Source organism: Carassius carassius, chromosome 49 (assembly GCF_963082965.1).
Source record: "Carassius carassius chromosome 49, fCarCar2.1, whole genome shotgun sequence".
In the NCBI taxonomy this organism is placed as follows: domain Eukaryota; kingdom Metazoa; phylum Chordata; class Actinopteri; order Cypriniformes; family Cyprinidae; genus Carassius; species Carassius carassius.
In genome coordinates this window covers 17,592,140-17,607,282 of record NC_081803.1, presented here as the reverse complement: position 1 = coordinate 17,607,282, position 15,143 = coordinate 17,592,140, and the positions used below count along the sequence as shown (strand labels likewise).

Genomic DNA, 15,143 nt, shown 5'->3' with positions numbered 1-15,143 from the left:
CATGAGAGAGATATCTATAGAAAGCTTGACATGTCTACTTTTAAACTACACTCAAAAAATGAAATCTGGGTGTTGTTCGATAAAAATAAATAGAGCATTTTGAAACAAATACAATTTATCAGTTTAAGGGATGTACACAATTATTTTAAATCAGTGTGAACTAAATCCATACAACCTTAAAAGAGCTCAATTCATTTGTGTCGAAACAACGAAAAAGAAAGATTCGAATCAAACTACTACTTTTGCGCATGCACAGATGACAGGAAATCCACGTGACCTCGTCAGTTACAGCGGGAGCCATTAACGTGGTGGAGTCCAGTCTATGGTGGAATGCTATAGAATTGGTAAGTTCAAAAATCCTTTATCGTCTTTGTCTGCATTGTGCTGATAGAGAGTAAAAATATTATATTATTTAATATTTGAACTACTCTATTAGTCACATGTTCATACTCGATAAAAACATAGTAAATCGATATAAACGCCTGCTTGTATGTACATATTTTAACATTAATGCGGTAGTCGCTTAGTTCTAACTCCTGTTGCAAGCGTTATTTTACTAGATTGTTTCAGTTAACATGTTCGGGCGACTGTTGTTGAGCGTGCTGTAGATGATGCTTCTGTACAAGTAAAGACGAGAACACTGCGAATTAATGTAAAAACGAATTAAGAAACAATGATGTCAATGTAAATACAATTATATGCTTGATGTAAATCAACAAGCAGCCAGGCGGTGTGGAATACAGTATAGAGCACATGCGCACTAGGCCTGTGTCATTTGACTATGGTCGCACAGGATTAGGATGCACACGTTTTAATTTCGCACAGATGATACTGTGACCGTAAGTGATTCCCTCACTCCTGTTACATGTTCAAATTCATAATGTGTTATAGTTATGATCTTAAACGTAATATACTTTAAACTTATCACTGTGTGTTATAATTGCCACTGCACATTATTGTATTACATTTTATTATTGTTACAGTTGCTGTAAAGAAATGAGCATGATTTAAAGACAAATTGATATTTGTTTGTATGAAATATAATGATTGAAACTTGTCTTCCGGGCAGCATTCACATTTTATATTGATTTCAGTTATAATGCATATTGCACAGGAAAATGTGACATTAATCCTCGGTTTCATCGGTAGAGGAGGATGGCCCGTTTTCTTCATATATATATATATATACAGTTTACAGAGTTGCTGAGCATGTAATAGGTGAAGCATCTGTACAGGTAAATACAAGAACACTGAAAATTTATGTAAACATTTTTTATTTTATTTTACAGGTTTTTACAAGGGCTCATTAAACTGCTTCCTATGCTTGGGTTGTAGTCAACTTTTTCACGTGGTAAGTTTCTTAACCCTTGTGGATTGTTCAAATTCACTACCCTTTCAAGTTGTTCGGGATGAAAACATCCACTCAATTAAACTGCTGTAAAAATGTATCAGATTCATATTTTTTTCAATTTTTTTTTTCATAAATCTGTTAATCAACCTCAGTCCTGATCAAAACTACCAAATGTTTTTAAAAAAATCCAAGATTTTAACTCTTTAATTGCCAAGTTCATAAATGATGTCACTGATTTGGGGGAAAAAAACACACAAAATGACTTATTTTCAATATAAAAGTAATTGTGGCTGGATTTTTTTTTTAGTTTTTATAACAGTCTTGGGCATGTCAAAGTTTAGTAGCAACATTGGCTTTGATGCATTTTTAGTTTTTGTGCAACATTAGATTTAATTTTTTTCTCCCTAATTAGTTGTTGGTGGCTGTTTTTGCCCCATTGACTTCCATTATAACGACATTTTTTGATTGCAAAGCCATGACACCATGTAATCATGCATTCTTGATTGTTTGTGGTTTTCCCTTTTGGGAAGAGGTAAAATTTGTTAATTTTACAGTTGATCACTAGGTGGGACCATTAACCCTTTAGATAGGCCTGTGCAAAAAAAGGCTTAGTTTCTGGCTTGTATATGGAGTTATATGGAGTATAACAGCAAATTATAGTGTTTGTGTGTGTGTGTGAGATTCTTGATTGTTGGTGGTTTTCCCTGTTGGGAAGAGGTAACATTTGTTATTTTTACAGTTGATCACTAGGTGGGACCATTAACCATTTAGATAGGCCTGTGCAAAAAAAAGCTTAGTTTCTGACGTGTATATGAAGCTATATGGAGTATAACAGCATATTATATTGAGTGTCAATGTCAATGTCAATGTCACCTTTATTTATATAGCGTTTTAAACAAAATACATTGCGTCAAAGCAACTGAACAACATTCATTAGGAAAACAGTGTCAATAATGCAAAGATGATAGTTAAAGGCAGTTCATCATTGGATTCAGTTATGTCATCTCTGTTCAGTTAAATAGTGTCTGTCCATTTATTTGCAATCAAGTCAACGATATCGCTGTAGATGAAGTGTCCCCAACTAAGCAAGCCAGAGGCGACAGCGGCAAGGAACCGAAACTCCATCGGTGACAGAATGGAGAAAAAAAACCTTGGGAGAAACCAGGCTCAGTTGGGGGGCCAGTTCTCCTCTGACCAGACGAAACCAGTAGTTCAATTCCAGGCTGCAGCAAAGTCAGATTGTGCAGAAGAATCATCTGTTTCCTGTGGTCTTGTCCTGGTGCTCCTCTGAGACAAGGTCTTTACAGGGGATCTGTATCTGGGGCTCTAGTTGTCCTGGTCTCCGCTGTCTTTCAGGGATGTAGAGGTCCTTTCTAGGTGCTGATCCAGCATCTGGTCTGGATACGTACTGGATCCGGGTGACTGCAGTGACCCTCTGATCTGGACACAGACTGGATCTGGTGGCCACGGTGACCTCGGAACAAGAGAGAAACAGACAAATATTAGCGTAGATGCCATTCTTCTAATGATGTAGCAAGTACATAGGTTGTTATGGGAAGTGTTTCCGGTTCCGGTTTACCTAATTAATGCAGCCTAAAAATCCTTTAACGGATTTGGATAATAAAAGCATATTAGTATGTTATGTGTATGCCAGGTTAAAGAGATGGGTCTTTAATCTAGATTTAAACTGCAAGAGTGTGTCTGCCTCCCGAACAATGTTAGGTAGGTTATTCCAGAGTTTGGGCGCCAAATAGGAAAAGGATCTGCCGCCTGCAGTTGATTTTGATATTCTAGGTATTATCAAATTGCCTGAGTTTTGAGAACGTAGCGGACGTAGAGGATTATAATGTAAAAGGAGCTCATTCAAATACTGAGGTGCTAAACCATTCAGGGCTTTATAAGTAATAAGCAATATTTTAAAATCTATGCGATGCTTGATAGGGAGCCAGTGCAGTGTTGACAGGACCGGACTAATATGGTCATACTTCCTGGTTCTAGTAAGAACTCTTGCTGCTGCATTTTGGACTAGCTGTAGTTTATTTACTAAGCGTGCAGAACAACCACCCAATAAAGCATTACAATAATCTAACCTTGAGGTCATAAATGCATGGATTAACATTTCTGCATTTGACATTGAGAGCATAGGCCGTAATTTAGATATATTTTTGAGATGGAAAAATGCAGTTTTACAAATGCTAGAAACGTGGCTTTCTAAGGAAAGATTGCGATCAAGTAGCACACCTAGGTTCCTAACTGATGACGAAGAATTGACAGAGCAACCATCAAGTCTTAGACAATGTTCTAGGTTATTACAAGCAGAGTTTTTAGGTCCTATAATTAACACCTCTGTTTTTTCAGAATTTAGCAGTAAGAAATTATTTGTCATCCAGTTTTTTATATCGACTATGCAATCCATTAGTTTTTCAAATTGGTGTGTTTCACCGGGCTGCGAAGAAATATAGAGCTGAGTATCATCAGCATAACAGTGAAAGCTAACACCATGTTTCCTGATGATATCTCCCAAGGGTAACATATAAAGCGTGAAGAGTAGCGGCCCTAGTACTGAGCCTTGAGGTACTCCATACTGCACTTGTGATCGATAGGATACATCTTCATTCACTGCTACGAACTGATGGCGGTCATATAAGTACGATTTAAACCATGCTAATGCACTTCCACTGATGCCAACAAAGTATTCAAGTCTATGCAAAAGAATGTTGTGGTCAATTGTGTCAAACGCAGCACTAAGATCCAATAAAACTAATAGAGAGATACACCCACGATCAGATGATAAGAGCAGATCATTTGTAACTCTAAGAAGAGCAGTCTCAGTACTATGATACGGTCTAAATCCTGACTGGAAATCCTCACATATACCATTTTTCTCTAAGAAGGAATATAATTGTGTGGATACCACCTTTTCTAGTATCTTGGACAGAAAAGGGAGATTCGAGATTGGTCTATAATTAACTAGTTCTTTGGGGTCAAGTTGTGGTTTTTTGATGAGAGGCTTAATAACAGCCAGTTTGAAGGTTTTGGGGACATGTCCTAATGACAATGAGGAATTAATAATAGTCAGAAGAGGATCTATGACTTCTGGAAGCACCTCTTTCAGGAGCTTAGATGGTATAGGGTCTAACATACATGTTGTTGGTTTAGATGATTTAACAAGTTTATACAATTCTTCCTCTCCTATGGTAGAGAATGAGTGGAACTGTTCCTCAGGGGGTCTATAGTGCACTGTCTGATGTGATACTGTAGCTGACGGCTGAATGGTTGCAATTTTATCTCTAATAGTATCGATTTTAGAAGTAAAGTAGTTCATAAACTCATTACTGCTGTGGTGTTGGGAAATGTCAACACTTGTTGAGGCTTTATTTTTCGTTAATTTAGCCACTGTATTGAATAAATACCTGGGGTTATGTTTGTTTTCTTCTAAAAGAGAAGAAAAGTAATCGGATCTAGCAGTTTTTAATGCTTTTCTGTAAAGCATTATGTGTGTATGTGTGTGTGTGTGAGAAAGAGAGAGAGAGTGTGTGTGAGAGAGACCTTTGCGCACTTACCTTAATGTATTTCAGAAAATCACAATGTACACCTCAGCTCTTAGAACTACATGGAGTAAACAAAAGTGTATTTATACACCTGCTGCCTTTTAATGGTGGTGAAAGTATTCGGTTGTTAAGTGATGACGTAAGAAGCGCAGTTTCCGGGTCCAGGCCTCAACTTGCTTCACTTGAGAATATGACCTCAGCAGCCGTTTATGAGCACTGTTTATTCATATTGATAATTTAAGTTAAATGCTTTCAAACTTACGATATACACTACAGTCTCCGTGCTCACAGCGTCCCAAACACAAATAATTTTTAGATATTTTTTTTATATTTATATTTTTATTGTCTGGCTATCTGGTACTTCGGTATGGAGTTAAAGGTTAATATTATAACTTTTTCGCTAGTATTCTATCACATTGTGAGTTTATATTAGCACCTTTTGTTGTTTTCTTGTGGTAACTGATAGAGTGTTTGGACACGGAAGCACTGCTACGTGACGTCGGATTTAATAAGCGAATAGACTAAACAAAAGCAAAGTACGTGGATTTAAACCCTTGCATGCCATCGTGCTGGATATTTAATGGTGAGAAGAGCAGCAAGCAACACGAGAAAGGGCTTGACTTTTACCAAAGTTTTAGAAATGATTATGTAGCGTGACCCCTCCAGCGAGCTGCAGCTTATTTGAAGTTGGTATTGCATTTTGGTTCATAATACATTATGTTCATAAATTTGATGCAAAGTAGATTTTTTTACAGGATTTTAAGGTTTTAAACTGGCTTTACCATCAAGAAAAGAAGAGCATTTCACATATAGGCCATCTGTACTTTTCACCATCAAAAGGAAGCAGGTGCATAAACACACTTCTTTTTTTATTGTTTACTCCATGTAGTTCTTAGAGCATGATGTGCATATTTTGATTTTTTCAAATACTGTACATCAAGGTAAGTGCACAAAGGTCTCTCTCACACCCTCTCTCTCTCTCTCTCTCTCTCTCTCTCTCTATCACTCACACACACACACACACACACAACCACACACACACACTATAATTTGCTATTATACTCCATATAACTCCATACAAGCCAGAAACTATGCCTTTTTTTGCACAGGCCTATCTAAAGGGTTAATGGTCCCACCTAGTGATCAACTGTAAAAAAAAACAAATGTTACCTCTTCCCAACAGGAAAAACCACCAACAATCAAGAATCTCACACACACACAAACACTATAATTTGCTGTTATACTCCATATAACTCCATATACAAGCCAGAAACCAAGCCTTTTTTGCACAGGCCTATTTAAAGGGTTAATGGTCCCACCTAGTGATCAACTGTAAAAATACATTTTTTTACCTCTTCCCAAAAGTGAAAACCACAAACAATCAAGAATGCATGATTATATGGTGTCATGGCTTTGCAATCAAAAAATGTCGTTATAATGGAAGTCAATGGGGCAAAAACAGCCACCAACAGCTAATTAGGGAGAAAAAATTTAAATCTAATGCTGCACAAAAACTAACAATGCATCAAAGCCAATCTTGTTACTACTTTGACATGCCCAAGACTGTGATAAAAGGTAAAAAAAAATCCAGTCCACAATCACTTTTTATATTGAAAATATGTAATTTTGTGTGTTTTTTTTCCCAAATCAGTGACATCATTTATGAACTTGGTAATTAAAAAGTTAAAATCTTGGAATGTTTTTAAAAATTTGGTAGTTTTGATCAGGACTGAGGTTGATTAATAGATTTATGCAAAAAAAATTGAAAAAAATATTTATCTGATACATTTTTACAGCAGTTTAATTTAGTGGATGTTTTCATCCACGAACATCCCGAAAGGGTAGTGAATTTGCCCAGAGTGTACCGTTGAGTTTTTTAAAAATTTCAAACACAGAGAAAGTTGTGGCCAAAATAAGACTCAACTTTACCCCCTAGTGGACGAAAACGTCCCCAACAACCCACAAGGGTTAAATGGGTTTAGAAAAATTGAGATTTCTGTTCAGGTAAAGATGAGAACACTGCAAATTTATGTAAAAATTATTTTGATATATTTTATTTTATTTTACAGTTTTTACAAGAGCAATAAACAGCATCCCATGCTTGGGTTTTAGTAAACTTTTTCAAGTGGTAAGTTGTATTAGTGATGTTCTTAAAGGGTTATTTCAGCCAAAAATGAAAATTCTGTCATTAATTACTTACCCTCATGTTGTTCCAAACCCTTAAGAATTTTGTTCATCTTTGGAACACAAATGAAGATCTTTTGATGAATTCTGAAAGATTTCTGTCCTTTCATGAACAGCGACACAACTGAGACTTTGATGCTTTAATAACTTCGATGTTCGAAAGTGTGATAAACAGATTTAATTTAGGCTTTTACTTGCATACAAACATTGATCAGCAAACATAAACAGAAGGTCAACTGAACCTGCTTGATGCCCAAAAACAGAAGATCAAACTTGCTGCGTAACGAGAATGAACCTCATTGGTTCTCGCATGTCAAACAAACATGCTTAAGCTTCCGTTCACCACAACTGATGTGCGAGTTGATGAATGATTATATGTGAATAAAAACCTAAATAAAATCTGTTCATAATATAAAGCGTTTTCAAAGCTTTTTGAAGTATCAAAGTCTGTTGCATAGCTGTTTATGGAGGGACAGAAAACATTCAGAATTCATCAAAAAAATCTTCATTTGTGATCCAAAGATGAACGAATGTCTTCCAGCATGACACGAGGGTGAGTAATTAATGATATAATTTTTATTATTGGGTGAACTTTCATACAGATTGTATGTACTGTTATACTTGGTTATCGATATGCTATGGTCAAATAATCAATGTTTTTGTGCCTTTTTTTTACAGAATAACAGCATAGACATGGAAAGAGAATGCATCCTCAAAGCAGGGTGTGTATACTTAAAGGAGGACCATGTACAGCTGTTCAAGGAGTAAAATGTAAGCAAAAGCTTTTCTCTTCTTCACTTTCATGTTTACGTTATGTTTTGTATGCTTGTTACAGGTTTCATATGTTTACTAGGGGTGCAACGGTTCTCCTTAAAAAATCGAACCGTACCGTTCTCTACTTATGGTTTGGCACGCACTTGCACCGTGGTCCACCTCGAATGACGATGCATCTGTAGGCTAATACAGCTCTAACGTCCAGTCATTAACGCTGTTGCTATCTTTGTTTAAACTTATTTAAGCCTTGCTAACTTAAACATTCAGGAGCAAGAAGCAAAAGAGAACTGTGAGATAATTTGTGAGTACACTCATACAAAGCGTGCACATGCTTTTTTCAGACAGTGTGCAAATACAGTCTTGTGTTTCAGAGGCCAAATTCACACAAAAATTATATCAATATGCCCATCTTGGTGAGTATCCTAGCAAATATTGTCTGTTATGTCTTAAGTGAAGTTATATTAAAAGATGTTTAACAGTATGTACTGGATCGTGAAAAAAACTATTCCTGCTGCCTGTGTTTTTAATGTTAAATCACACAACAAATGACAAATGAATCACTAACTTCTCTTGACTGAATAGGTTATGCTACTTCAATAATGATTAATCTTTAATTTATTCAGTGAAGATAATATTCAGTGTTATTTTATATTTGATTATCCATTTTCTGTACCTAAAAAAACTACTGTTAGATACCTGAGAAAACTGAAAAGCACTGTTTATTTTATTTGAATCTTTTATCTATTGTATTAATTTGTAATGTTGCTTGTAATTTGATTATTTGTTCTTATTTTCTTAATTTTTATTTTACAGTAGTCCTATTTTCCCTGAACATAGCACATACTGAACCGTACCATGATACGAACCGAACCGTGAGCATTTTGAACCGTTGCACCCCTAATGTTTACTGTCATTAATAAATATTGTTGTTTTACACGTGAAACACATTTTATTTGTCTTGCACAGGATTGCGACTGGGTGAATGCTAAAGAAGCCATAGAGCAGATGGTAATGGGGATCTACATCGTCCGATCCGGAGGACACCAAACAGGAGATAAACCTGTGGACGTTGGTATTGTGATTGAAGGGACTGAGGTTCTCTGCTCTTTGAAGAACGTAGCTGTAGCAGTGGCCATGCTGTTTGGACTTACTTACGCCTTGAACCTCAGCTACCCACGAGAACGCAAAGCTTCATTTGAGGTCATCCGGAAAGTGTTCTTTAACTTGGATGGACAAAAACTTTCACCAAAGGTACAAGCCCTCAAGAACAAGATGCTGGAGTAAGTTACCTTATGTGTGTATTCTCCAAAGACTAAATCTTGACTTCAGAAGGTATTAGCTGTGAATATACATTGAAATATCAATATTGTTCATCTTGGATGATATTTTTTGTATTTTTTACCTGAACATTTGCCTTGAAATAAGAATAAAGAGAAACTTGTGACATTCACTTTGAGAACATTTTATTTGTCCATTAAATTACATTTTGATAGACATATATTATATATTTGATTGACAGTCAATAATTAAACATTTGTTCGAAGTAAATAAAGTTGTACAATTAACTTAACAGTAGTAGTTGACACTATTCCTGTTTTTCTAAATTAAGTGATTAAGATTAATTGGCTCAACAAGATTAAATAGTTTACAGATAAATTCCGAAATATGATTAAAATGAAAATGATTTGATCTTGTTGGTTCAAAATGAATTTTGCTCTTGGGTTCCATTTGCCTAAATTAAGTTGAGACAACACCATTTAAATTGTGGAAATAGGTGTCATAATTATATTAAGATAGACCAACGATTTATTTTTTTGAGTGTAAACAAGTGCCACCGAAAACAGATATTCTGTGATAAAGTAATCCATATGAAAACAACGCGATGTCCGTTTTTCATGTCTCCCTTCATTATATCTAATGTGACCACGCCCCCGCGCTGAACGTGCTTTTCAGATTCAAACTGAAGCGCGCGGCTTGAATACGCCCACACAGAAGAAAAAGCAGCGAGACTATTCTTCAAGTTTTTTTATTTTACTGTTTGCTTCACGATGAGAGGAATGAGACATAAATCACCCCAAAAAGATGCGATGTGGTTGAGGATTTGAGAAATGGATTTCCTCAGAAAAAAAAAGAATGAAGCACTTTATTCAGCAGAGATCATAAACATGAGTAAGTCCCTTTTTATTTATTTATATACTTGTACTAGTTTTCACATAACGTGTAAACATTTTACTAGTTAGACTTTTTCCAAACTATAACTCCTGACTAAATGTATAATCAAATGAAACATTATGAAGTTTCAATAACAATATACAATACTATTCAAAAGCTTGGTGTAAATAATATAAATTTAACAAATAAATGTAACTGTTTAACTGCCCCCCCTAAGTGGATATTAAATTATGTTGTGGGATAATTAAATATATTCTAAATAAACTACAAACATAAAATTATATACATTTATTTTGTTCTCAAATTCTTTCTTTTAACACCTTCCTCACAGTGGCACAGCTGACTGAAAGGCTCATTATGCAGCTCATTATGCAGGCCTTTGTCTTCTCAGGTGTAAATCACAATTATATTCATGATAGTTGACGCCTACTCGCATATGACTTTTACCAACAAAAAGTGTCTTAGAAAATTTAAATCAATATATTGTTTTCTGTAAGTGAGTAAACAAGATGATTTTCACATAATTTAGAAAGAAAAAATCTAGGCTACAAGCTCCAGTTCTCAAAAATCCCGGGAACCATTGTTCTTTATGTGTTTTTTTGCCTTATTCAAGTGTTTTAACATTTTTTGTTTTTCACTAACCACGCATAACATTTTTTTTCTCAAAAACAAAATCATGTACATACATGCTGCTCACATATTATTATAGCCCAGTTTGTGCTGATTACAGTGAGATTAGACTTTAACCATTTAGATATTTATAAGAAACTGAAAAAAGCACAAATTTCAGGGCATGACAAAACTTCTCCAGGCCCCAAAAATACCCTTAGACTCCAGAGGGTTAAAAGCATATTAGTATGTTATGTGTAAGCCAGGTTAAAGAGATGGGTCTTTAATCTAGATTTAAACTGCAAGAGTGTGTCTGCCTCCCGAACAATGTTAGGTAGGTTATTCCAGAGCTTAGGCGCCAAATAGGAAAAGGATCTGCCGCCCGCCGTTGATTTTGATATTCTAGGTATTATCAAATTGCCTGAGTTTTGAGAATGTAGAAGATTATAATGTAAAAGGAGCTCATTCAAATACTGAGGTGCAAAACCATTCAGGGCTTTATAATTAATAAGCAATATTTTAAAATCTATACGATGTTTGATAGGGAGCCAGTGCAGTGTTGACAGGACCGGGCTAATATGGTCATACTTCCTGGTTCTATTAAGAACTCTTGCTGCTGCATTTTGGACTAGCTGTAGTTTGTTTACTAAGCTTGCAGAACAACCACCAAATAAAGCATTACAATAATCTAACCTTGAGGTCATAAATGCATGGATTAACATTTCTGCATTTGACATTGAGAGCATAGGCCGTAATTTAGATATATTTTTGAGATGGAAAAATACAGTTTTAGAAATGCTAGAAACCTGGCTTTCTAAGGAAAGATTGCGATCAAATAGCACACTTAGGTTCCTAACTGATGACGAAGAATTGACAGAGCAACCATCAAGTCTTAGACAGTGTTCTAGGTTATTACCAGCAGAGTTTTAAGGTCCTATAATAAACACCTCTGTTTTTTCAGAATTTAGCAGTAAGAAATTATTCGTCATCCAATTTTTTTTTTCGACTATGCATTCCATTAGTTTTTCAAATTGGTGTGTTTCACCGGGCCCCGAATAAATATAGAGCTGAGTATCATCAGCATAACAGTGAAAGCTAACACCATGTTTCCTGATGATATCTCCCAAGGGTAACATATAAAGCGTGAAGAGTAGCGGCCCTAGTACTGAGCCTTGAGGTACTCCATACTGCACTTGTGATCGATATGATACATCTTCATTCACTGCTACGAACTGATGGCGGTCATATAAGTACGATTTAAACCATGCTAATGCACTTCCATTGATGCCAACAAAGTGTTCAAGTCTATGCAAAAGAATGTTGTGGTCAATTGTGTCAAACGCAGCACTAAGATCCAATAAAACTAATAGAGAGATACACCCACGATCAGATGATAAGAGCAGATCATTTGTAACTCTAAGGAGAGCAGTCTCAGTACTATGATACGGTCTAAATCCTGACTGGAAATCGTCACATATACAATTTTTCTCTAAGAAGGAATATAATTGTGAGGATACCACCTTTTCTAGTATCTTGGACAGAAAAGGGAGATTCGAGATTGGTCTATAATTAACTAGTTCTTTGGAGTCAAGTTGTGGTTTTTTGATGAGAGGCTTAATAACAGCCAGTTTGAAGGTTTTGGGGACATATCCTAATGACAATTAGGAATTAATAATAGTCAGAAGAGGATCTATGACTTCTGGAACCACCTCTTTTAGGAACTTAGATGGTATAGGGTCTAACATACATGTTGTTGGTTTAAATGATTTAACAAGTTTATACAATTCTTCCTCTCCTATAGTAGAGAATGAGTGGAACTGTTCCTCAGGGGGTCTATAGTGCACTGTCTGATGTGATACTGTAGCTAACGGCTGAATGGTTGCAATTTTATCTCTAATAGTATCGATTTTAGAAGTAAAGTAGTTCATAAAGTCATTACTGCTGTGGTGTTGGGAAATGTCAACACTTGTTGAGGCTTTATTTTTCGTTAATTTAGCCACTGTATTGAATAAATACCTGAGGTTATGTTTGTTTTCTTCTAAAAGAGAAGAAAAGTAATCGGATCTAGCAGTTTTTAATGCTTTTCTGTAGGATAGGTTACTTTCCCGCCACGCAATACGAAATACCTCTAGTTTTGTTTTCCTCCAGCTGCGCTCCATTTTTCGGGCTGCTCTCTTTAGGGTGCGAGTATGCTCATTATACCATGGTGTCAAACTGTTTTCCTTAACCTTCCTTAAGCGTAAAGGAGCAAGTGTATTTAAAGTGCTAGAAAAGAGAGAGTCCATAGTTTCTGTTACATCATCAAGATGTTCTGAGGTTGTAGATATGCTAAGGAATTTGGATACATCAGGAAGATAACTTAAAAAGCAGTCTTTTGTGGTAGAAGTGATGGTTCTTCCATACTTTTAACAAGAAGTAGAATTTACAATTTTGGCTATATGAAGTTTGCACAGAACTAAATAATGATCTGAGATATAATCACTTGGCTGAATAATTTCAACACTATCAACATCAATTCCATGTGACAGTATTAAATCTAGAGTATGATTTTGACAATGAGTAGGTCCTGAAACATGTTGTCTAACCCCAATAGAGTTCAGAATGTCTATAAATGCTGACCCCAATGCATCTTTTTCATTATCAACATGGATATTAAAATAACCAACTGTTATTAATATTAAAACTTTATCTGCAGCCAGAACTAACTCGGATGTAAAATCACCAAACTCTTTAATAAAGTCTGTATGGTGCCCTGGTGGCCTGTATACAGTAGCCAGTACAAACATAACAGGGGATTTATCATTAACATTTGTTTCTCTGGATAATGTTATATGAAGCACCATTACTTCAAACGAGTTATACTTGAAGCCTGCCCTCTGAGAAATCCTGAAAACGTTGTTATAAATTGAAGCAACACCTCCCCCTTTGCCTTTTAGACGCGGCTCGTGTTTATAACAGTAATCTTGGGGGGTGGACTCATTTAAAATAATGTAATCATCAGGTTTTAGCCAGGTTTCTGTCAAACAGAGTACATCTATATTATGATCAGTGATCATATTATTTACAAAAAGTGTTTTCGTAGAAAGGGATCTGATATTCAATAAGCCAAGCTTTATCATTTGTTTATCCATATTGCATCTGTTTTTTATTTGTTGAACCTCAATTAAATTGTTAATCTTAACTTGGTTTGGACATTTTTTGTATTTTCTAGTTCGGGGAACAGACACAGTCTCTATAGTGTGATATCTAGGTGAAAGAGTCTCTATGTGCTGAGAATTAACTGACCTCTGTGACGTGAGGCAGCTAGCAGACGGTCGGTTTAGCCAGTCTGTCTGCTTCCTGACCTGGGCCCCAGTTAGTCAAGTATAAACTCTAAGACTATTTGCCATATTTCTAGAGAGAAGAGTGGCGCCACCCCAGGAGGGATGAAGACCATCTCTTTTCAACAGGTCAGGTCTGCCCCAAAAGCTCGTCCAATTGTTGAAACCTATCGGGCACCACTTAGACATCCAACCATTGAGTGATGACAATCTGCTATGCATCTCGTCACCACGGTAAACAGGGAGGGGACCAGAGCTTATTACAGTGTCTGATATCGTGCTTGCAAGTTCACACACCTCTTTAATGTTATTTTTAGTGATCTCCTACTGGCGAAGTTGAACATTATTAGCGCCGGCATGAATAACAATCTTAATGTATTTACGTTTAGCATTAGCCAGCACTTTTAAATTTGCCAAGATGTCAGGCGCTCTGGCTCCCGGTAAAGCAAGTCATGCGGGCCAAAGGCAAGTTAAAAAATGACGAACGCGAAGTAAAGTTTTTTCAGGATATCGCCAGAGAAACGCATCTGAATAGAAGAAAATTCTATGAGGTGAAGCAACAGCTTAAAGCCATGGACATCCGATATGGAATAATTTTTCCGGTGAAGTTGCGCAACACCCATGCAGGACGAGACCACATTTTTGAGAATCCAGCTGAGGTGGAAAATTTAATTCACAACCTAAAGGATTCAAGCTCTTAATCCTTCAACCAAGAAGACCGAATACAGAAGAAAGGCACTGTCTTGTAACGAAATATATAAACCTATATGGGTTTATTATTTTTTACGTTTGGGACTGATAATGGATGGAAATATGATTGACAGTTCAAAGTAACTTGGCTGATGGAATCCGGTGAGGTTGTGGTCAGTGACTTCTAACTTTTCATATTTGAATTTAGTAGTTCTCTTTATTATAATTCGCTTAATATTGTTAACTTGATATAATGTTTTTTATTTATTTATTTATTTTTCTTTGTGGTTATTCCAGTTTCTATTATAGGCTGTTCTATTTCTAATATGTTTAGCCGCTTGTTTGTGGGAGCATATAGCAGAGAATATGCTTGTGATCCGTGTTATGCTGCTCCTAGTGGTAGGCTCGGCGACACAAAGTGTTGAATCTTCAGTTAATGGGTATGTACGGTTAAAGCACTGGCGAGTTCAGGGAGCCAGCGCTAAGAGAAGC

General features: G+C 36.1%; 1 long non-coding RNA gene across 1 annotated transcript; it reads left to right on the top strand.

Moving 5' to 3' along the window:
• Positions 1–1,308: 1,308 nt before the first annotated feature.
• Positions 1,309–9,311, top strand: LOC132132844 (uncharacterized). Its single transcript, XR_009429091.1, has 4 exons — positions 1,309–1,351; positions 6,972–7,030; positions 7,765–7,857; positions 8,827–9,311. It is a non-coding gene; the product is annotated as an uncharacterized LOC132132844 (long non-coding RNA).
• The last annotated feature ends 5,832 nt before the right edge of the window (positions 9,312–15,143 follow it).